This window comes from Chlorocebus sabaeus, chromosome 11, assembly GCF_047675955.1.
Source record: "Chlorocebus sabaeus isolate Y175 chromosome 11, mChlSab1.0.hap1, whole genome shotgun sequence".
NCBI classification, from domain to species: Eukaryota; Metazoa; Chordata; class Mammalia; order Primates; family Cercopithecidae; genus Chlorocebus; species Chlorocebus sabaeus.
The window spans coordinates 68,504,450-68,530,887 of NC_132914.1; the positions used below are offsets into that span (position 1 = coordinate 68,504,450).

Genomic DNA, 26,438 nt, shown 5'->3' on the forward strand with positions numbered 1-26,438 from the left:
GGGGGGTGTGGTGGGAGAAGGACATGTGATGTTTCAGGGGTATTCAGCATGAGTGTTTCAAAGAAATACCACTGAGAGGAGTTACTTATCAACTCGCTAGTACCTTGACAAGAAGCGGTGTATTCCAGTTCCAAGATTGCAGAGATGTCAGGGTCCAGAAGGCATGAGGTCTCGAGCAACAAGCACACTGGACCTGAAATAAGAGCAACCACTTACTACTTGCTGGGTGTGTTCTATGTTCTTTACATCTACATATTCACTCATTCATTTACTCCTCAAAACAACTCTCTATCTCATATATGTATACACACACACACACACACATATGTTCAATATCTATGATGTAGGGATTGTTATTATACCTGATTTTATAAAGGAGGGAATTGAGGTACAGAAAGGCTGAGTAATTTGCTCAAAGTCACACAGTTGGTGAGTAGCAGAGTTGAAATTCAAACCCAGATGGTCAGGCTCCAGTCTGTACCCCTAACCCTAGTGTCTTCGTGCCTATGCGATGACACTTCTTTAGCACTTACACTGTGCCAGGTTCCCTTCCGAGCACTAGGATAACACATATGCAGTATGAAGTAAAGATAAGGATAGTGAAAGATAAAATTTACCTAGGGCTTCCTCTTTTCTGAAGTAATTTTTAAAAAGAAAATAACTCAGATTCTCTAATCTCCACTACTGAAGAATATAACTTGATAAGGAAATGAACTAATATAAAGAAAGAATGGATACAATAAAAATCCCAAGTTTTAAAATCACAGGATTCTTTTTTTCTCCTTTAACTGTTATTTTTGGTTCAGGGGTACACGTGCAGGCTTACTATATAGGTAAACTCATGTCACGGGGGTTTATTGTACAGATTATTTCATCACCCAAGTACTAAGCATAATATCCAATAGGTATTTTTTCTGATCCTCTCCCTTCTTTCACCCTCCACCCTCAAGTAGGCCCCAGTGTCTGTTGTTTCCTTCTGAAAATCACAGGATTCTAATGTTAAATAAACAGTAAGTAGACTTACATCATTAAATCACAGAATACTACAGACTAAGGAATGGAAAATAAAGAGCTAAATGTATTGACCTGAGCAGATCCTCAAAAAAGTAAAAACGTTGAATGAAAAAAAAAAATCAAGTTATAAAATACTACATGCAGTGTGATACCATTTATATAAAGTTTTAAGACACACAAAATAATTCTATATATTTTCTCAGTAGGGAAAGATATGTAGTAACATCCTAAAGACATGAATGAGAATGATAACCACCTGATTCTAAATGCTGGCTACCTCTGCACAGGATGGAGGAAATATGAATGGGGAGAATATCTAAGGGAATCAATCTGTTTTTCATAATATTTTATTTATTAGTTCTGTGACAGTACGTTACTGTTCTTTCTCCACAAACCTGAAAACTTCTTAAAATGAAGAAATCATTAAGTAGTTTCAGACTAGATGGTAATGCCATAGATAGACAGATAGATAGATAGATATAGATAGATAATCACACAAATATACACATTTCCATTCAAATAAATACCCTATGTCTCTCTTCTCATGTCTGTCTTTTAGAAATCCTTTTCTCCACTATATCAAAAAGGAAATCTCTTGAAAAGAAAGTTGTAGCTGTACATAATACATGTGCTGGGTATCTTCCATTCTGCTTGCCATACTCTGCACCCCGCTCTGTGCCTTGGGTGGCTAACCTGAATCAACTGCATCAATAGGACTTCTACACCTTCTGGGCTCTGGTTGGATTCAGCCAATGGTAAGCTTCCAGGAAATCAGAGGAAAAGAGGAGAGGGAGGCTAGGGTATTTATTCCCTTGTCTTCCTTCTGGTAGGCTGTCTTGACTTCACAGACTCCTTCACCAAAAAACATTGCTCTTCTCAAAACAGTTCAACACAAATCTTTCTATATTCTGGTTTCTTCTTGTTCCAGTAACTACTCTCTGCCTCAGTTCTTTGTGCTTATGAGTGGTAAACAATTGAGTTGCTATTATTAGCTCCTGGTTCCTGCACTATCCCTTGCAAATAATCCATTTAAAAATAAACTCTTCTTGAGTTGCCCCTCATATGTCACTAGTTTTATTCTCTTATCTTCAGATATTTTATGTCTTAACTAGCCTTTCATTCCCTAAAAACTGAAAATATATGCATCTTTATATATTCATTTATGTATGTATGTATTTTTTCTTTTATAGTGGTAAAACAAACTGGGATCCAGAGAAATGAAGGGCCTTTCATACAGTAGGTATTCGCTAATGTAAAGGCACTTCCTGATGATTGTCCAAGCCCCTGGCTAATTGCTCATGTCTGCCCTCTGTCAGCACTGCCTGGCTCTGCCTGAACTGGTCTTCTCCTTTGACATCTGTGAGCCCCACTTGGCCCAGGTACCCTTTCCTTGGGACCGTAACCCATTCACTTATTGAATTGCCAGCATGGTACATTTCCCGCCTTGACCCTAGTGCAGGCTGGCCAGCTCCAGGACCACCACCACGCGTACCAAAACCCTCAGAAGGTGCAGGAATGTAGAGGTGGGCTTCATTAGGCCCCAGGCAGTTGTGGGGAGGGGCCACTGGCTACTGCTGGAAGGAACCTAGGGAATCATCTACAATCCAACTCATGTAAGAACACTTTACATGAGATCTACCTTCTTAAATTGTAAGTGCACACTACAGTATTAACTATGTGCCCAATGTTGTACAGATCTCTGGAACTTGTTCCTCTTGTATAATTGAAACAGTATACCTATTGAACAGCAACTCTCAATTTTCCCTTACCCTGACCCCTGCCAACCACCATTCAACTCTCTGTTTCTATGAGTCCATTTTAGATACCTCATAAGTAAAGTCATGCAGTATTTGTCCTTCTATGATCGACTTATTTTACCTTGCCCAACATCCTCCAGAGTCATCCATATTGTTGCATATTGCAGGATTTCCTTATTTTTTAAGGCTGAATAGTATTCCATTGTATTACATGTAGTTAGCACATTTTCTTTATCCATTCATCCATCAGTAGACATTTAGGTTGTTTCTGTATTGTGACCATTGTGAATAGTCTTGCAAAGAACATCAGTACGCTATCTCTTAAAGATCCAGATTTTAATTACTTTGGACATATACCCAGAAATGAGATTTTTAGATCACATGGTGGTTCTATTTTTAATTTTTTGAGGAACCTCCATGCTGTTTTCCATAGCAGCTGCACCATTTTACATTCCCATCAACAGTATTGAAAAGTTTCCATTTCTCCACATTCTTACCAACCCTCGTTAGCTCATTTTATCTAAAACAGTCATCCTGACAGATGTGAGATAATATCGTAGTTCTGATTTGCATTTCCATGATGATTAGTGATGTTGGGCTTCTTTTCATATACCTATTGGACATTTGTATGTAAACTTTGGAGAAATATCTATTTGAGTCTTTTGCTCATTTTTAATTAGGTTATTAGTTTATTTTATATTAAGTTATAAAAGTCCCTTATATATTTTGGATATTAACCCCTTTCAAGATATATGTTTTGTAAATATTTTTTCCATTCTGCAGATTGCATTTCATTTTGTTGATTGTTTCCTTTTCTGTGTAGTTTTTAGTTTGATATAATCACACTTGCCTATTTTTGCTTTTGTTGTTTCTGATTTGGTGTTGCATGTAAGAAATCATTGCTTAAACCTATGTCATGAAGTTTTTACCCTATGTCTTCTTCCAGGAGTTTTACAGTTTAAAGTCTTACACTTAAATCTTCAATGCATTTTGGGTTTACTTTTGTGTATGATGTAAGACAAGGCTAACTTCATTCTTCTGTATGTGGATATCCAGTTTTCCCTACACTGTTTGTTGAAAAGACTCCTTTCTGCATGGTCTATTCTTAGCATCTCTGTTGAAAATCAACTGGCTATTTATGAATGAGTTTATTTCTGAGCTCTATAGTGTGTTCCATTGGTCTATATATTTGTTTTTATGCTAATACTATACATTTTAATTTGTATAGCTTTGTAATATTTGAAATCGGGAAGTGTGATACCTTCAGCTTTGTTCTTCTTGCTCAAGATTGCTTTGTCTATTCATGGCCTTTTGTGGTACCATCTGAATTTTAGGATTGTTTTTGCAATTCTGTAAAAAATGCCATTGGGATTTTGATAGGAATGTTAATGAATCTATAGATTGCTTTGAGTATTAAGGACATTTTTAACAATATTAAGCCTTCCAATCTATGAACCGGAGACATTTTTAAATTTATTTGTGTCTTTTAAAAGTGTTTTTATCAAAATTATACACTTTTCAGTGTACAAGTTTTTTACCTCCTTGGTTAAATTCATTCCTAAATATTTTATTCTTTCAACGTTTTTGTAAATGGAAATTTGTTATGCGTTCTAGCAGTATTTTTTCTCAAAGTCTTGAGATCTACATTTAATATCATGCCGTCTGAAAACGGAGAAAACATTACTCCTTCCTTACCAAACTGGCTCTCTTCTGTTTCTTTTTCTTGCCTAATTGCTCTCCATAGGATTTCCAATAGTATATTAAATAGAAGTGGCAAGAGTGGCCATCCTTGCCTTGTTTGTCATCTTAGAAAAAAAGCTTTTGGTTTTTCCTCGTTGAGTGTGATGTTAGTGGTGAGCTTGTCATATATTATTTTAGTTACATTGAGATAAATTCCTTCTACATCTAGTTTGTTCAGAGTTTTTATTATGAAAGGGCATTGTTTTTTTCAAACACTTTTTCTACATCTATTGAGATTATCATGCAGTTTTTTTATCCTTCATTCTGTTGATGTGGTATGTCATATTAATTGATTAGCATATGTTGAACTATCCTTACATCCCAGGGACAAATCCCACTCAGACGTGGTGTGTGATCCATTTAATGTGCTGTTGAATTTGGTTTTCTTACACTTTATTGAGGATTTTTACATCTATGTCATGAGGGGTCTTGACTTGTAGCTTTCTTTTCTTGTAATATCTTTGCCTGGCTTTGGTATCAAAGTAACATCGGCTTCATAAAATGAGTTTGGAACCATGTCCTCTTCTTGACTTTTTGGAAAAGTTTAAGAAGAATTGGTGTTAATTCTTTTTTAAATGTTTGATAGAAGTCAGCAGTGAATCCAATTGGTCCTGAGCTTTTCTTTGTTGAGCATTTATTACTGATTCAGTCTCCTTATTAATTATTGGTCAATTCACATTTTCTATTCATAATTTACTCTTGGTAGGTAGGTAGTATATTTCTAGGAATTCTTCTGGTCATTCAATTTGTTGGTGCATAATTGTTCATAGTATTCTTTGATACTCTTTCTTATTTCTCTGGCATCAGTTGTAATGTCTCCTCTCTAATTTTTGATTTTATTTATTTGAATCTTTTCTATTTCTATTTCAGATAGTCTAGCAAATGGTTTTTAAATTTTGTTGATCTTTTCAAAAAACCAAGTCTTTATTGACTTTTTTCCATTGTATTTATAGTCTCAATTTCAAATTCTAGTATTTATTATTTCCTCCCTTACTTTGTTCTTCTTTTTCTAGTTCATTGAAAAATAAAGCTAGATCGTTTAAGATCTTTCTTCTTTTTTAACATATGCATTTATCACTATGAATGGCTCTCTGTTGCTGCACTCTATAGTTTTGGCACATTGTTCAAGTCCATTATTTCCCTACTAGGTTTCTGTTCTACTCATTATTGAAAGTGGTGTATTGGGCTGGGCACAGTGGCTCACGTCTGTAATCCCAGCACTTTGGGAGGCCGAGGCGGGCGGATCATGAGGTCAGGAGATTGAGACCATCTTAGCTAACATGGTGAAACCCCATCTCTACTAAAAATACAAAAAAAGTTAGCCAGGCGTAGTGGCGGGCACTTGTAGTCCCAGCTACTTCAGAGGCCGAGGCAGGAGAATGGCATGAACTCGGGAGGCAGAGCTTGTAGTGAGCTGAGATTGCACCACTGCACTCCAGCCTGGGCAACAGAGCAAGACTCTGTCAAGACAGACAGACAGACAGACAGACAGACAGAAAGAAAGAAAGAAAGAAAGAAAGAAAGAAAGAAAGAAAGAAAGAAAGAAAGAAAGAAAGAAAGAAAGAAAGACAGAGAAGGAAGGAAGGAAGGAAGGAAGGAAGGAAGGAAGGAAGGAAGGAAGGAAGGAAGGAAGGAAGGAAGGAAGGAAGGAAGGAAGAAAAGAAGGAAGGAAGGAAGGGAGTGTATTGAAGTATTTTACTAGTATTTTAATGTGGTCTATTTCTCCCTTCAGATATGTCAGTGTTGCTTCATATATTTAGGTGCTCTGATATTTGAGGTTTATATACATTTATAATTATTATATCTTTCTGGTGAATTGACCCTTTAACTATGGTGTAATGACCTTATTTGTCTTTTGTGACAATTTTGCCTTCAAGTCAATTTTGTCTGATATGAATATTGCCACCTCTGCTCTCTTTTGGTCACCATTTGCATGGAATATCTGCACTTACAGTGTGTTCTTAAATCTAAAGTGAATCTCTTGTAGACAGCATATAGTTTGATGTTGTTTTTATTTATCCACTCAGCTACTTTATATCTTTTGAATAATGGTTTAATCCACTTACATTTAAAGTAATTTTTTTTTTTTTTTGAGACAGTCTCACTCTGTTACCCAGGCTGGAGTGCAGTGGCATGAACTCAGCGCACTGCAACCTCCACCTCCTAGGTTCAAGCAGTTCTCTTGTGCCAGCCTCCTGAGTAGCTGGGATTACAGGCATGTGCCACCACACCTAGCTACTTTTTGTATTTTTAGTAGAGATGGAGTTTCATCATGTTGGCCAGGCTGGTCTTGAACTCCTGACCTCAAGTGATCCGCCCACCTCGGCCTCCCAAAGTGATGGGATTACAGGTGTGAGCCACCGCTCCTGGCCTTAAAGTAATTATTGATGGAGTAAAATTTACTATTGCCATTTTTTCAAAATTTTTCCGTCTTACTTGTATTTCTTTTGTCTCTTTTTCTCTTTTGTTGTCTATCTTTGTAATTTGTTGATCTTTTTGTAGCAATATGCTTTGATTCCTTTCTTATTTTCTTTTGTATGTCTTTCATAGGTATTTTCTTTGTGGTTTCCATGATGTTTACATAAAACATGTTATATTAATAGTTATAACAATATATTTTAAGCTGATAACAACTTGACTTTGATCACCCACAAAAGCTTTACAATTTTACTTTCACACATACTCACTCTTATATTATTGACGTCACAATTTACACCTTTTAATATTGTATATTTATTGACAAGTTTTTGTGTTATAGTTATTCCTAGTACTTTTGTCTTTTAACTTTTAAGCTAGAATTAAAAGTGATTTACTCACCACCATTACTATATTACAGTATTCTGCATTTGTCCTTTAGGCTTCCTTAATCTGAATGTCCATTTTTCTGACCAGATTTGGAAAGTTTGGGGCCATTAGTTTGTTAAATTTTTTTCTGCCTTTTTTTCTCTTTTTTTCTTTTGGGACTCCAATAACAAATGTTGGTTCACTTGATGTTGTTCCATAAATCCCACAGACTCCCTTCACTCTTTTTCATTCTTTTTTTCTTTGTGTTATGACGATTAGATTGTTCCATAAATCCCATAGACTCCCTTCACTCTTATTCATTCTTTTTTTCCTTGTGTTATTACGATTAGATACTTTAAAATGACTGGTCATCAAGTTTGTTGACTCTCTTTTGCTTGATAAAGTCTACTGTTGAAGCCCACTAGTAAATTTTTCTGTTCCGTTATCATATTCTTTAGATATAATTTGTTTTAGGCCCTTTTTTATAATTTCTATCTGTTGATATTCTGATTTTGTTCATATAACACTTTTCTGAATTAACTTAGTTTTCTGTCTGTGTTCTATAACTCACTGAGCTTTCTTAAGACTATTATTTTAAATTTTTGTCAGGCAATTCAGAAATCTGAATTTCTTTGGGGCCAATTACTGGAGATTTATTTTATTCCTTTGACTGTGTTCAGTGTGAAAGGAAAGCATGTTTACGATATGAGAAATAATCACCTGAAGGTACAAAACTCACCGGTAATAGTACACAGAAACACATCAGTTTGTTTCTAGGTTCTCTATTCTGTTCCATTGGTCCATGTGTCTGTTTTTATTCCAGTAGCAGACTGTTTTGGATACTAATACTTCTGTAGTATAATGAGAAGTCAGGTAATGTGATTCTGCCAATTTTATTCTTTTTGCTTAGGATAGCTTTAGCTATTCTGGGTGTTTTGTGGTTCCATACGAATTTTACTTTTTTTTTTTTTTTTTTTGTATTTCTGTGAAAAAATGTTTTGGTATTTTGATAGGGATTGCACTGAATCTATGGATTGCTTTGGGTACTTTAAACATTTTAACAATATTGATTCTTTCAATCCATGAACATGAAATATCTTTCCATTTTTTGGTGAAGTCTTCGATTTCTTTCATCAGTGTTTTATAGTTTTCATCAAAGAGATCTTTCACTTCTTTGGTTAAGTTAATTTCTAGGTATTCAGTTTTTTGGTTGGCTATTGTAAATGGGATTACTTTTTAATTTTTTTTCCACACTGTTCACTATTGGCATACAGAAAGAAATGCAACTGATTTTTGTATATTGATTTTGTATCCTGCAACTTTACTGAATTTATCAGTTTTAATATATTTTTGGTGGATTCTTTAGGTTTTTCCTAATATAAGATCATATCATCTGCAAATAAGGATAATCTGACTTCTTTTTTAGTTTGAATGTACTTTATATCTTTCTTTTGTCTGATTGCTCTAGCTAGGACTTCCAGTACTGTGCTGAATAATAGTGGTGACAGTGGGCATACCTGTTATGTTTCAAGTCTTAGAGGCAAGACTTTCTGTTTTTCCCCATTCAGTATAATACTAGCTGTGAGTATGTCATATATAGCTTTTATTATGCTGAGTTATGTTTCTTCTGTAACCAGTTTTTCAAAATGGATTAAAGATTTAAGTCGAAGACCTCAAACTATGAAACTATTACAAGAAAACATTGAGGAAAGTTTTCAGCACATCGATCTGGGCAAAAATGTCTTCTTTGGCCAGGCAAAAGCACAGGCCACCAAAGGAAAAATAGACAAATGAGATCACATAAAGTTAAAAAAAACTCTGTCCAGGCACAGTGGCTCACGCCTGTAATCCCAGTACTTTGGGAGGCTGACACGGCTGGATCATGAGGTCAGGAGATCGAGACCATCCTGACTAACATGGTGAAACCCCGTCTCTACTAAAAATACAAAAAAAATTAGGCAGGTGTGGTGGTGGGTGCCTGTAGTCCCAGCTACCCAGGAGGCTGAGGCAGGAGAATGGCATGAACCTGGGAGGCGGAGCTTGCAGTGAGCCAAGATCCTGCCACTGCACTCCAGCCTGCGTGACAAAGCGAGACTCTGTCAAAAACAAACAAACAAAAAATATTCTGGACATCAAAGGATACAATCAGCAAAGTGACGAGACAACCCACAAAATGGGAGAAAATATTTGCAAACTACCTATCTGACAAGGAATCAATAACCAGAATATATAAGAGGCTCAAACTGTATAGGAAAAAATCAATCCCACTGCTGGATATATACCCAAAATAAATGAAATCAGTGTATCACAGAGATATCTGCACTCCTATGTTTGTCTAAGCACTGCTTACAATCGCTAAGATTTGGAAGCAACCTAATTGTTCACTAATAGATGAATAGATACAAAACAAAAAATGTAGAACATATACACAATGGAATACTATTCAGCCATAAAAAAGGATGAGATCCAGTCTTTTACAACAACATGGGTGGAACTGGAGACAATTATGTTAAGTGAAATAAGCCAAACATCACATGTTCTCACTAATTTGCAGGATCTAAAAATCAAAACAATAGAACTCACAGACATAGAGAGTAGAGGGATGGTTACCAGAGACTGGGAAGAGTAGTGTGGGGTTTGGAGGGAGGTGGGGATGGTTAATGAGTAAAAAAAAATAATTAGAAAGAATAAGTAAAAACTAATATTTGATAGCACAACAGGCTGACTATAGTCCATAATAAGTTAATTGTACATTTGAAAATAACTTAAAAAGTGTAATTGGATTGGTTGCAATTCAAAGGATAAACACTTGAGGGGATGGATACCCCATTCAGTGTGATGTGCTTATTTTGCATTGCATGTCTGTATCATAGGGTACATTTCATATACCCCATAAACAGATAAACCTACTATGTACTGACAAAATTTTAAAATAAAATAATTTAAATTTTTTTTAAATCGTAACTTTAAAAAGAGAGTATTGTCACAAAAAATAGAAACAAAAGTATTATTTTAAAAAATTATAACCAAAGTATTGTTACCAAAAAAGCTGATAAACTAAGTCTGTGTGATTAACGACATACTACATTTATATTCTGACATCGGTGTCTTATCTTCTAGTGGACCCACAACAGTTTGTAGACCAAAAGTAGAACATTCATTTTATAAAGCATAATGAACATTTAAAAAGTGAGACAAATGTCTGCCTTAAAAGTTTGTCAATAATTTCTCATACAGATATTTCCAAAGTAGTTGACAGTCATTTTGTACTATAATTGTTGATGAGCTCTAATAATAAAACATGTGGTCACGAAATGTAGAAAGTAGTATGACTACCAGTGGGTCCCTCCCAACTTTATTTCCCTTTAGATGGAGAGGGAAAATGTCTATTTTTGTGTTGTATCAACTATTTTACCAATATATGAAGGTTTAATGTAAGATTATATGAAAAGGAGTACAGCACTGGCATACGTACAAAAATATATCGAGGACAATCTGCTTCTTTTCACTCTAGTTTTAGAGTCACCTGACTTAGCTTGTCAGATATACCATAAATTATTTCCATTAACACAAAAATGTGACACCTTCCTGACTGACTCGTGTGTGCCACTATCTTAAAGAAAATAGGCTCTAGTTCATGGATCAGAGAAGAAATCCCATAAAATATATCAGTTAGTGTCCAGTCAGGATAACAGAAACAACTCTAGGCACTTTGAACACTGGGAATTTAAAATAAGAAACTCATTTAAAGGATATTGGAAAAGCTACATAAGCCAAAGAAATGATAAGTTTATCCAAAGATCAGTATCCACAGGGAGTCATCGCCATGCCTAAGGCCAGAGGAATGAAAAGGAAAATAGGAGTACCCAGAACTGTGGGGCTACAGAGCACCCTCTTACTGCCAATGCTGCTGTTGGAGCCTCTGCCACCAGGGGCTACTCAAACATCCACTGCCACTGTTCTTAGGGACACACTGAATGAGCAAGAATACAGAAGTCCCACAGGCCAGTGGACTCAGCTGCCAGAGGCACCTGCCACAATTCAGGAGACAACTCTCTCCAACTTACAATTACCTACCAGTAACTCCTGTTTGCAAAACCTGTCAGAAAGGCAACTGGTGAAAGAGTCCAGGGAAAATAGTTCATAGACTTTGTATTAGTCTGTTCACACACTCTTATAAAGAAATACTTGAGACTGGGTAATTTATAAAGAGAAGAGGTTTAATTGGCTCATGGTTCCATGGGATGTGCAGCAAGTATGATGCTGGCATCTGCTCAGCTTCTGGGAAGGCCTCAGGAAACTTACAGTCATAGATGAAGGTGAAGAGGAAGCTGGCACTTTACAAGGCCACAGCAGGAAGAAAAGAAAGTGAGGCAGGAGGTGCTGCATACCTTTAAAAGCCAGATCTCAGGAGAATTCACTCCTATCACAAGAACAGCACCAGCAGATAATGATAACCCATTTGTGAAGAACCATCTCCATGATCCAAGCCCCTCCACCAGGCCTCACCTCCAACACTGGGGATTACAATTAGATGCGAGACTGGACGGGAACACAAATCCAAACCATATCAGGTTTTCAGCACCAAAAGTAGAGAGAAATATAGAGAAGGGCATGGGTAGAACTGAGACATCATTCACCCCCAGCAACTAGTTAAGGGATATTTTACATTTCCAGAAGGAGTTAATTTGCCTTCTTCAAAACAGAAAAAAACAATTCATTCAAAAACTAGGGCTGTTTTTTAATTGGCAATTAAGATATTGTTTGTCTGATAACTAGATGTTATTCTTTCCTCTATTTTCCACCCAATCATGGAACTATCAGTCTCTCTATTTATGTATATAATTTAGTGGTACAAATAAGATAAATATCAATATATGCTATATTTATTCACAAATTCATTTTTATGTGTTGAAATTAAATTACAATCAGCAATAGTATGATTTATTATCCTAATTATTACTTTGAATTCTCAAGGCCAGAACAAAAAGTTGCTATATATTTATATACTGTCAAAAATTTTACTGTTACAAATAATTATTTCTTATTTAATCATATAAAAAACAAAGTATACATATTTAAGGATGTGCTAGAAAATTTCCTTCAATTAAATAAATCAGATAAATAGTATATTTTCAAATTTTTAAACCCTTAACTTTAGTAGGGACTTAAAATTTTTTCTATTATTACTAAATTGTAGAACGTTTTACAAGACTTCTTGATAACTCTTTAATCTTTAATTCAAGGGTCTTTTTATCAACTCTAAACTGATATGTATTACATGACAATTTTCTTTCTAAATCATTTGTGAAATGACACATTTCCTTTCTTGTCTTTCACTTTTATTGAAGGCCTAAAAAACAGCCATAATGAGGAGCAATTTAGAAATGGTTCTTCAAAGATAGTTCCTTGCATTGAATGTAGCTAGGAGGTTGAAAAAGATGAAGATGAGACTTGAAAGTGTTTGGATTTGGAAACAAAGAGGACATTTGTGACCTGCCTAGCTTCAGTGGAGTACCAGACTATGAAAATAAAAAATGCAGGGTTTGAAATCAGGCTTTCAGAGTTTGAATCATTGCAATATTTTTGACATTGTGCAAGTTATTTATCTTTTTGTGTCTCATTTTTCTTAAGTTTATAGTAGAAACAATAGTACCTATATCACAGGACCAACAAAATGCAATAAGGCATTTCAAACTCTTAGAACAATGTATGCCAAACAGTAAGCCCTCATTAAATGTTTATTCTCATTGGTATTAACACAATGGGTTAAAAGAATAGTCATATACTGCCGTTAGAAGTCCAGAAATGTAGCACACAATGGAGGTCAGTTTGGCATTCACTTGTAACTCAGTCATCCTGTGTCTGGGAATCCATCCCATAGATAAATCCGTTTATGTACAACATAGCATGTATCATATTGATCATTGCACCATTGTTTGGAATAGATGAAGATTAGAAACAATACAGAGAACCAACAAATACTCTCGTGTTGTATTTGTCAGTTCTCATGCTGTTAATAAAGACATACCTGAGACTGGATAATTTATAAAGGAAGGAGGTTTATGGACTCACAGTTCCAAGTGACTGGGGAGACCTCACAATCATGGCAGAAGGTGAAGGAACAGCAAAGGCACATCTTACATGGAGGCAGGCAGGAGTACATGTACAGGGGAACTCCCCTTTACAAAACCATTTAGATCTTGTGAGACTTATTTACTATCATGAGAACAGTATGGGAAAAACCTGGCTCCTTGATTCAATTACCTCCCACTGGGTCCCTCCCACACCACGTGGGGATTCTCACAATTCAAGGTAATATTTGGGTGGGAACACAGAGTCAAATCATATCACTCTGCCCCTGGTCCCTCCCAAATTCCATGCCCTCACATTTCAAAATCAATCATGCCTTCCCAATAGTCCCCCAAAGTGTTAACTCATTTCAGCATTAACTCAAAAGTCCTCAGTCCAAAGTATCATCTGAGACAAAGCAAGTCCCTTCTGCATTTACCTACTATAAAATCAAAAGCAAGTTAGTTACTTCTTACATAAAATGGGGGTGCAGGCATTGGGTAAATTCACTTGTTCCAAATGAAAAAAATTAGTCAAAATGAAGAGACTACAGGTCCCACGCAAGTCTGAAATCCAGGGGTCACCCAAATCTTAAACTCCAAAATGACCTCCTTTGACTCCATGTCTCATATCCAGGTTACACTGATGTAAGAGTTGGGTTCCCATGGTCTTGGGTAGCTCCATTCCTGTGACTTTTCAGTGTACAACCTCCCTTCTGGCTGCTTTCATGGGTTGGCATTATCTGTGGCTTTTCCAGGTGCACAATGCAAGCTGTTTGTGGATCTACAATTCTTAGGTCTATACAATGGTAGTCCTCTTCTCACAGCTTTGTTAGGCAGTGCCCCAGTTGGGAGTCTATTTGGGGGCTCCAACCTTACATTTCCCTTCTGCACTGCCCTAGCAGAGGTTCTCAATGAGAACCCCGCCCCTGCAGCAAACTTCTGCCTGGACATCCAGGAGTTTCCATACATCCTCTGAAATCTAGGCAGAGGTTCCCAAACCTCTATTCTTGACTTCTGTGCACCCACAGGATCAACACCACATGGAAGCTACCAAGGCTTAGGGCTTGCACCCTCTGAAGCCACAGCCTGAGCTATACCTTGACCCCTTTTAGCCACAGTTGAAATGGGATGCAAGGCACCAAGTTCTTAGGCTGCACCAACCAGGGGGACCCTGGGCCTGGCCCACTAAACCATTTTTTCCTCCTAGGCCTCTGGGCCTGCAATGGGAGGGGCTGCCGCAAAGATCTTTGACATGTTTTAAAGACATTTTCCTGTCTTGGAAATTAACATTTGTTTCTTCATTACTTATGCTGATGTCTGCAGCCAGCTTGATTTTTTTCCTCAGAAAACGGGTTTTTCTTTTCTATCACATCATCAGGCTGCAAATTTTCCAAACTCTTATTCTTTCTTCCCTTTTAAACGTAAGCTCCAATTCCAAACCGTATCTTTGTGAATACATAAAACTGAATGCTTTTAACACCATACAAGTCACCTCTTGAATGCTTTGTTGCTTAGAAATTTGTTCCACCAGATACCCTAAATCATCTCTCTCAAGTTCAAAGTTCCACAGATCTCTAGGGCAGGGGCAAAATGCCACCAGTCTCTTTGCTAAAGCCATAACAAGAGTCACCTTTGCTCCAGTTCCTAACACATTCATCATCTCCATCTGAGACTGCCTCAAGCTGAACTTCATTGTCCATATCATTATCTGCATTTTGGTCAAAAATGTTCAGCAAGTCTCTAGGAAGATTCAAACTTTTTCCACATCTTTCTGTCTTCTGAGCTCTTCAAGTATCTAAGAAGTTCCAACATTTCCCACATTTTCCTATCATCTTCTGAGCCCTCCAAACTGTTCCAACCTTTGCCTGTTACCCAATTCCAAAGCCACTTCCACATTTTTGGGTATCTCTATAGCAGCATCCCATTCTACGGGTACCAATTTACTGTACTAGTCCATTCTTATGCTGCTAATAAAGATATAACCAAAGGTTGGCAATTTATAAAGGAAAGAGGTTTAATGGACTCACTATCATGAGAACAGCATGGGAAAAACCTGCCCCCATGATGCAATTACTGCCCACCGAGTCCCTCCCATGACACATGGGATTATTAGAATTCAAGGTGAGATTCGAGTGGGGACACACAGCCAAATCATATCAGGCGTATATCACCAAAGGATTAATATGCCATTATGTTAAAAACAACAACAACAACAAAAAACTAAGAAAGCCTCAGTGTTTTGATATAGAAGATCTCCAAGACATATCATGATGTGTAAAAAGCAAGGGGCAGATTTTTCATTTGCTATGTAAGATGCTGGAAGTCAGCCCTCTGTCCTAACAAGTAAAAAGCTAAACAAACTAAAGTATCAACAAATCTTCACAGATTCATCAGAGACGTGGGAGTCATAGGGCAAACCACTGCCCTTAAAATTGGAGAGACTGACAGTTGAACACACAGCTGGAGGCCATTATTCTAAGTGAAGGAACTCAGGAAGGGAAAACCAAATACTATATGTTCTCACTGACAAGTGGGAACTGAACTGTAAGTATGCAGAAGCATAGAGTGGTATAATGGACATTGGAGACTCAGAAGAGGAGAGGGTGGGAGGGGAGTGACAGACAAACAACTACATATTGGGTAAAATGTACACTACTTGGGTGATAGGTGCAGTAAAATCTCAGACTTCACCATTACACAATGCATCTATGTAACCAGAAATCACTTGTACCCCGGAAGTTATTGAAATAAAAAATGTAGATATAAAAAATTAAAGGACCGGAGTGAACTAGCTTAGGCCCTTTTGGCTCTTCCACTCTTATGCCATTTGAGGACATAGCATTTTTCCCCCTTCTGCCCTTCCATTGCTTCTGCTATGTGAGGACAAAATGTTCCTCTCCTCCAGAGGAGCAGCAACATGGTGCCATTTGGAAGCAGAGAGAAGTCCTCACCAGACACCAATATTGTTAGCACCTTAATCTTGGACTTCCTAAGTTGCAGAACCATGAGGAATAAATTTTTATTATTTATAAATTACCCAGTGTGTGATGATTTTGTTACAGTAGTACAAATGGACAAAGATATTATTCATTAATGTTCAAATACATTCTACCACACTAGTGTTTATAGAAATTAAACTGGCATTCATGTTTGCCTGAGACAACAGTTAGTTGTTCTCACCATGAAGATGGTTTTCTTCCATTGGTCTCCTTTTATCTAATCAGTCTTACTTCCTTCCAGGCCTGCATTCCTCTTTCCATCTTCTCTTTTTCTGCTCTCTTCTCTTAATACTTTCTCTGCTCCCTTGCTTTCTCTTTGCAACCACCTGTCCCTCATACAAGCATTACTGAGCCACACAGGCAGCATTCAAGACTTGATTCTTCATTATCTGTACCAAAGATTCTCATCATGTAAATCTCACCACTTGACTGCCCCCCAAAAAAATCTAATTTTGACTTTATTTATTACTTTCATGTAAAGTCTCTATTCAGTCATAAAACATTTTTATCTTAAAAGCCAAAACCTGAAGAATCATTTGGCCAACAGGAACAGCATCTGATTCACCATTTGCAATTCATTAACTGTGTTCTTATTCTAGCCCCATTACTTATTTATCATTTCCCATTAGCTGAAAATCTACTCTCAAAACTAAAGGCCAAAGGGAAATGTATTATTTGCATGTATGCTCATCTCTGTGCCAAACATAATTTCTATTTCCAAAAATGGTATAAAAATAGTCTGAAAGTAGAAGTTTAGTGGATAAAATGGAACAAAACTTAAAAGAAAAGCCACATTGACCCATTATTATTTACTACAAGCTGTTAGTACACCTATGGAGTAATATGAGGCATAGAAAATGCCAGTACTCAACAAGATTTTTCTTAGCCAAAGTAGATAGTTACCAGAGACAATGTTTGCTTATATCTATCTTATTTAATATAATTGTCATACTTTTTATAGAGGATAATAAAAATACATTCAAATTAATGGAAAGACAAAATGTGGTGGTTTATAAAATAAGCTTTGGAATCAGATTTACTATCTGTGCAACTGTATGAAAACACACTTAGTTTCATCTCAAAATGGTGTGAAAATTTTCATCTCCATAAGACTGTTGTGAAAATTATATGAAGAACATGTCAAGTACTTAGCATAGAACATGGCACATAGTAGACAGTTAAAATTAGCTATTAACATTACTATTTTTAGAGCCCAAGTTGATATATCCTTACCACGGGTGACATGCAAAATCTAAACTTCACGGTCCCCTGCAACTCATCTCTGGTAAAACTGTATGACCACTTGCAAGCACCCATTTCACTATGGCTTTCACCTTATTCTGTGTGCTCATCTGAATTACAGGCTACCACTAGAACTGTGCAGAAAATAAAGCAGCCCTCCTGTCAAAACAAAGGGTTTTTTAAAAATCAAACTTGTAATACACAGTCACTGAAAAAAAATATTATCATCTCTGATGTCATTATTAAACCTTGTTTCTTCCAGCCTGGAAGATATCAGACTAGGTCTTAGGTAAATGGTTAAATGCTAAAGTTGTAACAACAAAATCATCATCATAATAAGAAGGACAAAATAAAGAAGAAGGAGAAAAAGAAACCATGCCAGAAAAGAGTAACAGCAAGAGAATAAGACAGTAAATCCATTTAAAATTCAAAACTGGGAAATAAAAGGAGAAGCAGCTCTGCTGAATATAATCCAGACCTGAAAGTGCATTATAGGAAAGAAGAAAAAGATAAACCCGTCAATCAAACTCAAATCATGTTCTAGCCCTGGCCAGATCCCTATGGTCGGCTGATGTGTTTACAAGAAATGTACAAGTCTGCATCAGTTCCTAATTAGGTTAGGATGGCTGCCAAAGAAAGTAGTCGTATTTTTAAATGTATGGTTATGGTTACAAATGAGTATCAAAAGCCTTGACACTTAAGTGTCCATGACAATAGCCCCCAACTGAATCTCCATAATTGGTCCCCCAAGGTTGAACCAGAAACATGTTTTATTCCCACAGAATCCTGCCCTCAAAGAATCACAACATCTAGAAAATGGTACAATGTCAATTCATTAAATTCAGTGACATCATTAACTTGGTTGGGATGAAGGCAAAAAGTAACTGACTTAAAAGAATTGTGGGTTTTATTATTCTATTTACCTCTAGCACTCACCTGCTAAGAATGTCCTTTGATAGATTTCTTTACAAATCTTGGATACTTACTCAGGAAGAAAATAAAATTAACTGCCTCTATACAAACTGTGGACCACTTTTTGTCCCACACAAGCTATTCTGAGAAATAAAATAATTGACTAAATTATCCACATCAGATTAAATGGTCCTTTCAGTTTAATTTGTTCTTATAAAGCAGGTAAATAAGCAATAAGATTAGACCACTTGGACTCATCATCAGTGGCATCGCCTCCAATGAATGATGCAGATGGAATTCTTGCAGATCACAAATCTAAACCCAATATGCCTTCTAATCCAACAAAATGTCATCGAAAGGCTCAAGGAATCCCTTTTTACACGGCACTGCCAAGGAAAAAAGTGGGAACAATTGAAAGTGTCTGGAGAGCAGAGAAACCCTCTTGAACCACTCATGCCAATTAGCACATTTATTTTATGCGGACAGAATTTTTCTGCCATTTATTTTCCCTAGTTAAATGTTTGCCTTTAATGAGCCTTAAGAATATTGAAAATGGCATTTACTGTTAATGAAAACTCCTTCCTTCTTCCTGCAAAATTCAGTGCTAGATCAAAACTAGTAAGTGGAATATCATGCAAATGCAATGAACCGTTATTCCTCACTCCAGAAATACATCAGGAGACCACTGGAGTACTGCATTGGCTTAAGATGGGTACATTGTCCACAATACAAAAATATTACTGTCATTTCTACTTAAATGTTATAGGGATCCAGCCCAACAAAGCCATGGGAATTCCTTTCAACTCAATTTCACAGCTCTCGAGAAAGATAAAGGGAACTATACGATCCTAGGGCTGAAGAAAGTGTCTTATGTTCATTAGTTGCGTAAAATCCTGGCTCCCAATTAGGGGCCATTTGCATCCCAAGAGACATTTGGCAATTTCTGCAAGTATTTTTGGTTTTCACAACTGGGAGGAGAAGAGGTGCTATTGGCATTTAGTGGGTAAAAACCAGAAACACTGCTATGTATAATACACAGCACAGCAACACCACCACCCCTAAAAAAGCACTAAAATCATGTGGTTCAATATGTCAATAGCTCAGAAAACAACATCCCTGAGTCATTGTAAGAAATATTCTACATATATAGGAATACAATGGTTTCATTTTTTTGGTCAGCATCATCATCCAAATCCTCAAAGCATTATGTTAATATTAGCAACAAAATAGATCACATGTATTGAGCTGTTTCTTTATATGGTCTCTGCTATCCAGAGTTTTTTTCATACATTGTTTAATCCTCCCAATGGCCCACTAATAAAAACACTGTTGATCGTCACCATTTTACATTCCAGAAAAATGAGGCAGAGGGAAGTTGTGACCCACCCAGTTCACATAACTACAAAGAAGCGGAATGCAAACCCAGGTCCCTCTAACTTCAGAAACAAACCCTTAATGCACACGGGCCCCCACCCCCAAACCAGCAACATAAAAGGAAACCTGAGGAGAAAACTTAGAGGCAAAAATACAAAGAGAGGAATTTTTTTAAAAATGAGCTGCTGGATGAGGTTAAATTGTACTTGATGTTAACACCCCCAGTACCACTATTCAGTGTCTTTTCTTTCAATACATGGAACGACTAGAAACAGCCCAAGTTGCATATACTGAATTAACCCAATTTCCATCTGGGTAGTTCTCCAAGCCTCATTTTATAGTTAAAAAAAAAAAAAAAAAAAAAAAATCCATGTCTAAACTAATTCAGAACTGACTTGTGTATACAAAAATAACTAATATTTTCCATGGAATCTTGAAGCAAGATTCTGGGCCTGATTGTGTTGAGCGTGTGAGGCGCAGCAGGCTACCTAGTCCTCTAACTATTTTGTTTTGTGTGGGAGACCCGATTAGAACTATTCGATACTGGCTTTGGCATCGTAACCCAACTTAGGCTAAGACAGCAGGGTGGGCCCCTGCAGGCACTAGCATTTTAAGAACACACACACAGACACAACTGTAATTTGAAATGGAAACAGCTAACTGTTGCCATCTGTGTCTCAGTAAAGTGTCCTTCATCATCGGTACGGGGGCAGAATTGAGGGGATAGGGGAAGCATAGATAAGTTATGTAAAAGAAAAAGGGTCAAAAATATTCTTCACAGGAGGGCAATTAAGTGGTTGTTTTTAACTGGCTGGTAAGAGCATTCAGGCACAATAAAAAAGCAGAGTTGACAGCAGCATACCACAGCTGGGCCTTCAACTTAATGGTTAATAAAAACACAGTAGTGGTAATTTTTTAAGTATTGCATAAGAGCATTTTTTTAAAAGGCTTATAAGATTGGAAGTAAATGAGACAAGTGTCTCTAAACTATTCAGGTCTGCTTCACTCCAAATGGATTTTCATCATTCTGTGATTATTCTACCAAAGTCCTGATTTTACCATTATCCCTTGTACATCCCTCTATTACAGCCCTCATCACACAGCATTACATTTGTCTACTAATTTGTTGTCTCTTTATTAGGCTGTGAATCTCTTGAGAACAGGAACTAGTCCATGTTTATACTGTCATCCCCAGGACATAGTATGGCATTTGGCATATAGTAGGTGCCTAAGACAATCTTGACAAATACAGTAATGTCATCTTGAGAAAGATCCTAGGAACATGCAACAAGCCTATTTCTGTTAAATATTTCTTATTAGTGACTTGGATGATGATACAGAGGGTTGATAATATTTTTAAATGGCACAAGAATGGAAGGGTTAGCTAAATATGTTAGATGACAGAAACAGAATTAAAATATATCTCTATAGGTTTGACTATTGGGCCCCAAATAGGATGCAATTTAGCAGAAACAAATGTAAAATCCTGCACTTAGGTTCAAACAGTCGCACAAATACAAGCCAACTTTATCTCAGTTTAGCGCTACTTTATATGACAAAGTTTCAGGGATTTTACTGACAGAAATTTTGGTACAAGCCAAGTGCACGATTGGCTGCTAGAAAAGCTAACGTGATCTTAGGCTACCTTAGCTGAAGTGTGCTATTTACAATTTGCAGCCTGCCTCATTAGAAAGTGGTTTGAAGTGGCTATTAGTTTTGGTGTAACACATAGAACAAGAAAGCGGGCCTGCTGCACTTAGCATTGTTATGCCATGTCAGTGCACTGTGATCAGCTCTAGGTACCACATTTAAGAGGGATGTTGAAAAACCGCAGCATCTGATGATGACTCCTGCCAATTGGAAGAATCTCCAGAAACCAAACACTATGCTCCTATGCTGGACCCTGAAAAAACTTGAGATATTTAGGCTGGAGAAGGAAAGGTTTTCCTTGAATATTTTAATAACTGAATGTAGAAAATGTGCCCCATTCCTTACCTTGCAACTTCCATGAATAGGACCATCTGACTACCATTTTTATTGTCATTAAATATCTCTAATGCACACTACCTAGAGACATGAATCCTGTTCCTACTAAAGGAAAAACCAAATAACCCTGATTTAGTTGTGACACATTTGGATGTCACATTTAGTTGCAACAGCTCAGTTGTGTCAGGGCCAAGTGAAATTGTTGGTGATCTCATATTAATTTTACGGACTCGCCCCTGTGACCAATCTCCCCATTTCCCATTTCAGCATCTGAGTTGTTTGTTCTCCATGCTTTGATCATCTTCCTGACGATGCTGCCACCTGCCTGCCTCCTGCCCGGGATTTCTGAGTTTGATCCTTCTGAAGGCTTCCTGTCACTGTGCTGGGACAGACATAATCTTGAGGACCTCCTTCATGGGTCACTATTGACCCTGGAGACTATGTTCCACATGCCAGGCTCATGAACATAACTCATCTCCAGGTCCCATACGTTCCCACGGTGGCTTTTCCGGTGCCTTCCTATGCTGATAATCTCTGTGACTCAGAACGCTTAACTGATCATGTAAAGAGAACCTAAGTGGAGAAGCATTTTCTTTTTCTTTTTTTTTTTCTTTTATTCAGTTACAAGGAAGATGTTTCCAATAGTCCAAACTTTTTAAAAAACAGGATAAGCTTCCTTGTGAGAGGTGAAGTTCACTGTCACTAGGAACTTTTATAAAGCCTGGGAATAATTCGTCTCCAATGCCATGAAAGGATTTCTGCATTGTTAGCAAACTGAACTGGAGTGATTCTGAGGATAGAATCTCTCAAGATTTAGTGTACAAAAAGTCAGTCAGACAACTTGTTTAGAAAAATGTGGAATTCCCAGAATTCAGTAAGTCCAGATTGAAGTCCAAGAATCAGCATTTAAGACAAATCCACTCCTTTTCCCTCTCCACCCTACGTGATTCCAATGCATGTGAATGTGAGTCATATTTTTTAAAACATTCTTCACAGAAGGGCAACCAAACTCTCCTCCTACTCTGTATTAAGGGCTTTATTTATTTTTCTTTCTTTCTTTTTTTTTGAGACGGAGTCTCGCTCTGTCGTGTAGGCTGGAGTGCAGTGGCCGGATCTCAGCTCACTGCAAGCTCCGCCTCCCGGGTTTAAGGGATTCTCCTGCCTCAGCCTCCCGAGTAGCTGGGACTAAAGGCGCCCGCCACCTCGCCCGGCTAGTTTTTTTGTACTTTTTAGTAGAGACGGGGTTTCACCGTGTTCGCCAGGATGGTCTCAATTCCTGACCTTGTGATCCGCCCGTCTCGGCCTCCCAAAGTGCTGGGATTACAGGCTTGAGCCACCGCGCCCGGCCTATTTATTTTTCTTAATTAAGATGTAACAGAGTTCTGTAGGAGTTATGGCATAATTATTAAGAACCTGGGCTCAAAAATCAGGCTGCCAAGGTTCAATTCCTGACTCTTCTATCTTAATTTCCCCTTCTGCAAAATGGGACTTATATTAGTAATGACCTCATAGGGTTGTAATGCAGATTTAATCAGTCAATTCACGTAAAGTAGTTAGAACAGTTCCTAGCACACAGTAAATATTCAATATTATGATTACTATGAGGTAATACTATAGTTCCTTCATTGTACGTTTAAAGAAATTGAGGCTCAAGGAAATGAAGTCAGTTTGTCTCAGATCCTTCACCTAGTAATGACCTCAGTCCACTTGTCTCCAAAGATTATACATTATCTGCTCCTCCTAATTCTGTGATTCTATAATTGTATCAGCCAAAGGGATCATCACTATTGATAGTTTTGGGTGAAAACTGATTCCAAAGATGGCCATATACCTATGGGGAATAGAGAGATACCTATCTAAAGTTCCACCACGAATTATTTTACAAATAAGAAAACTGAGGCTTAGAAAGTCAAGTGATTTTGGCAAGAATCATATCAAGAAAGTGACAGACTCAAAATTTGGACCTATGTTTCTTCCGCCACCAAATTGGAGTTCTCTTTGCTATCTCACAATACCTACCCTGTGGCTATAACCTAGGGCCAGTTACTGACCACCTGGAATATTCTCCTCAGTCTAGTAAACACAAATGCTTTAAAAACAAAGGAAAGAACAAAAGGGGAATGCAAGCTGGAACTAGTTCTTGTGAAAACACACTGCCATCCACAAACATAGAAACAGCATACTTCCTGCCAATTATATTTTTGTCCCATAGCCACAGCCTGAAAGACTCATCTAACAATCATCACCTCAAGAGTAACCAAAGACAGCAGCACTATGATGGAGGAGAAGAAGAATTTGACTCTAAAAGAAAGACAAAAGTCATAAATTGGCATAGAAAGAATTGGCTTTGGAAACTGGCATCTTTACGTTTGAGGCTCTTCCTCTGCCGCTTTCTAGAAGTTGACTTGCCCTTTCTGAAATTCAGTTTCCTCATTTACAGAAACGGGGCTGATGTCGTTTACCTCACAGAGTATGAGGAGTGAAATGACAACAATGCAGGCACCCTAGCACGATACTTGTCACACAAAAAGTGTTCAGTGATGGTGGCTGCCAATCGGAACCTCCAAGACTGTCATGACTGGGAAACACAGTGTTTATCTCAAGATACCAGGGAACCCACGTAAACACATGAACAGGAAAATGGAAGTTCAGGACACTGTTTAAGAGGGTAGAGAGAAATGTTCACAGTCAGCAAGCATTGCAGCAAACCCTGTGATAGAACTCTTCTCAGGAAAGAATTTGTAGGACCTGAAATTACCATGGTTCTCTGTCCACTAAGGCATTTATTTGTAAACATTCTTAGTATGACTGTCTTAATGACATGTAATCGTTTCATATAATCTCCTCTTGGACAAAGAGTTTGTCTTACATATCTTTCTATTCCGAATGCTGTTTCAGTGTCAATACTCAAAAAAGGCTTTATTGAATTTATGAATAAAAGGTTTAATTAATTAATCAATTAATGTCATTTGGCCTACCACAAAAGAAACATAACATATACAAGTCCTTCCAGTAAATATACTCAGAGACTTCCTAATCTAGGGATCAGCAAACTTTGTCTATAAAGGGATAGATAGTAAATATTTTTGGGTTTGAGGGGAATATAGTCTCATGTTCACTCAACTTTGCCATTGTAATGAGAAAATGGCCACAGATACTGCAAAAATGAATGCATGTGTCTGTGAGACTTATGAACACTAAAATTTAAATTTCATATAACTTTAATGTGTAATAAAATATTCTTTTAATGTCTTTCAACCATTTAAAAATGTAAAAATCAGTTCCTACAAAAATAAGTGGGCTGTAATTTGTCGACCCCCTAGGTTCCAGTCCATGCTACAATCATCTGAGAATGTTTCCATACAGAGCCACTTTCAATTATTTCTGATAAGATTGAATCTAAAGTCATTTCTCCAAAACTACCAAATTGATAGAACCAAATTCAAAATACATACAAAATGGTAACTATATTCTTATTTTCAGCTTCCTATGGTTAACCTGATATGCCTGCATCATAATACAAGCATGAGGGTCTTTACTGCAGATATGATTTAGGAAAGGGCACTCTGTTAATGGATCTAGTCCCTTGAACTTAATCATTTCTTCCTCTAAATGATATTTTATTGGAAAATCAATGGTTATTCCATAAATATAAGGTTCATAAAATATGCATCAGGATCTTCCTGAAACTAAATTTCATGATATATATTTTGTTTATTTTAAACTTATACATATAATTGAAATGAATTAACCATATATGTTTATAAAGTTCAGATAATCATCCACATTATTATTTATGCTGCATTTCTGTCATCTCTGGCCTTGTCTCCTGCAAAATGTCATATAAGAAAAACAGGAACAGGATATCTGTGAGATTTAAATATCTCCTAATCTAGTAAGTTTATATATCAGCTATTAAAAGGAAAATGAAAACCAAAACTATAAATAATGAGACAATCTTCACTTATTTTAAAAAATAAAACAAGTACAATCTTATCACATGTGTTCATTTTGATTTTAAATTTGCCGGGCTTGGTGGCACACACCTGTAGTCCCAGTCACTCAGAAGGCTGAGGCAGGAGAATTACTTGAACCGGGAGGCAGAGGTTGCAGTGAGCTGAGATCATGCCACTGCACTCCAGCCTGGGTGATAGAGTGAGACTTCATCTAAAAAAAAAAAAAAAAGCATTATTCATGGTTTGCTGGGGGAAAAGGCATACTCTCATAAGAGCTAATCTTAGTACCTAAAATGCAGAAGAAGGATAGGGAGAATTCTACTTAAAATGATTGTTTGGGGCCCATCTCAACATCATCACTGACTCACCTGAACTTTGGGAAGTTAAAAACTCCCCAAGTCACAGTTTCCCCTTTGTTAACTTCTCATAGAAATTCTTTTGTTCATGTGCTGGTGATTCAGGGAATAATGTCACATCTGTATAAGAGCAGCAAAGCTGGGTGAAAGCCAAGGAAAAAAAAAAAAAAGAGGCCCATTGACCAGAGGTTACATTTCTCACCCAAGAGTCAGGACTAATACTTCCAGATCTCTGCTGTTACAT

At 37.1% G+C, this 26,438-nt stretch overlaps 1 long non-coding RNA gene across 1 annotated transcript; it reads right to left on the reverse strand.

Annotated features, from left to right (window-relative positions):
* Positions 1 to 107: 107 nt before the first annotated feature.
* Positions 108 to 26,438, reverse strand: LOC140712864 (uncharacterized). Its single transcript, XR_012094669.1, has 3 exons — positions 26,207 to 26,438; positions 25,929 to 26,049; positions 108 to 193 (listed from the first exon to the last, which is right to left on the reverse strand). It is a non-coding gene; the product is annotated as an uncharacterized lncRNA (long non-coding RNA).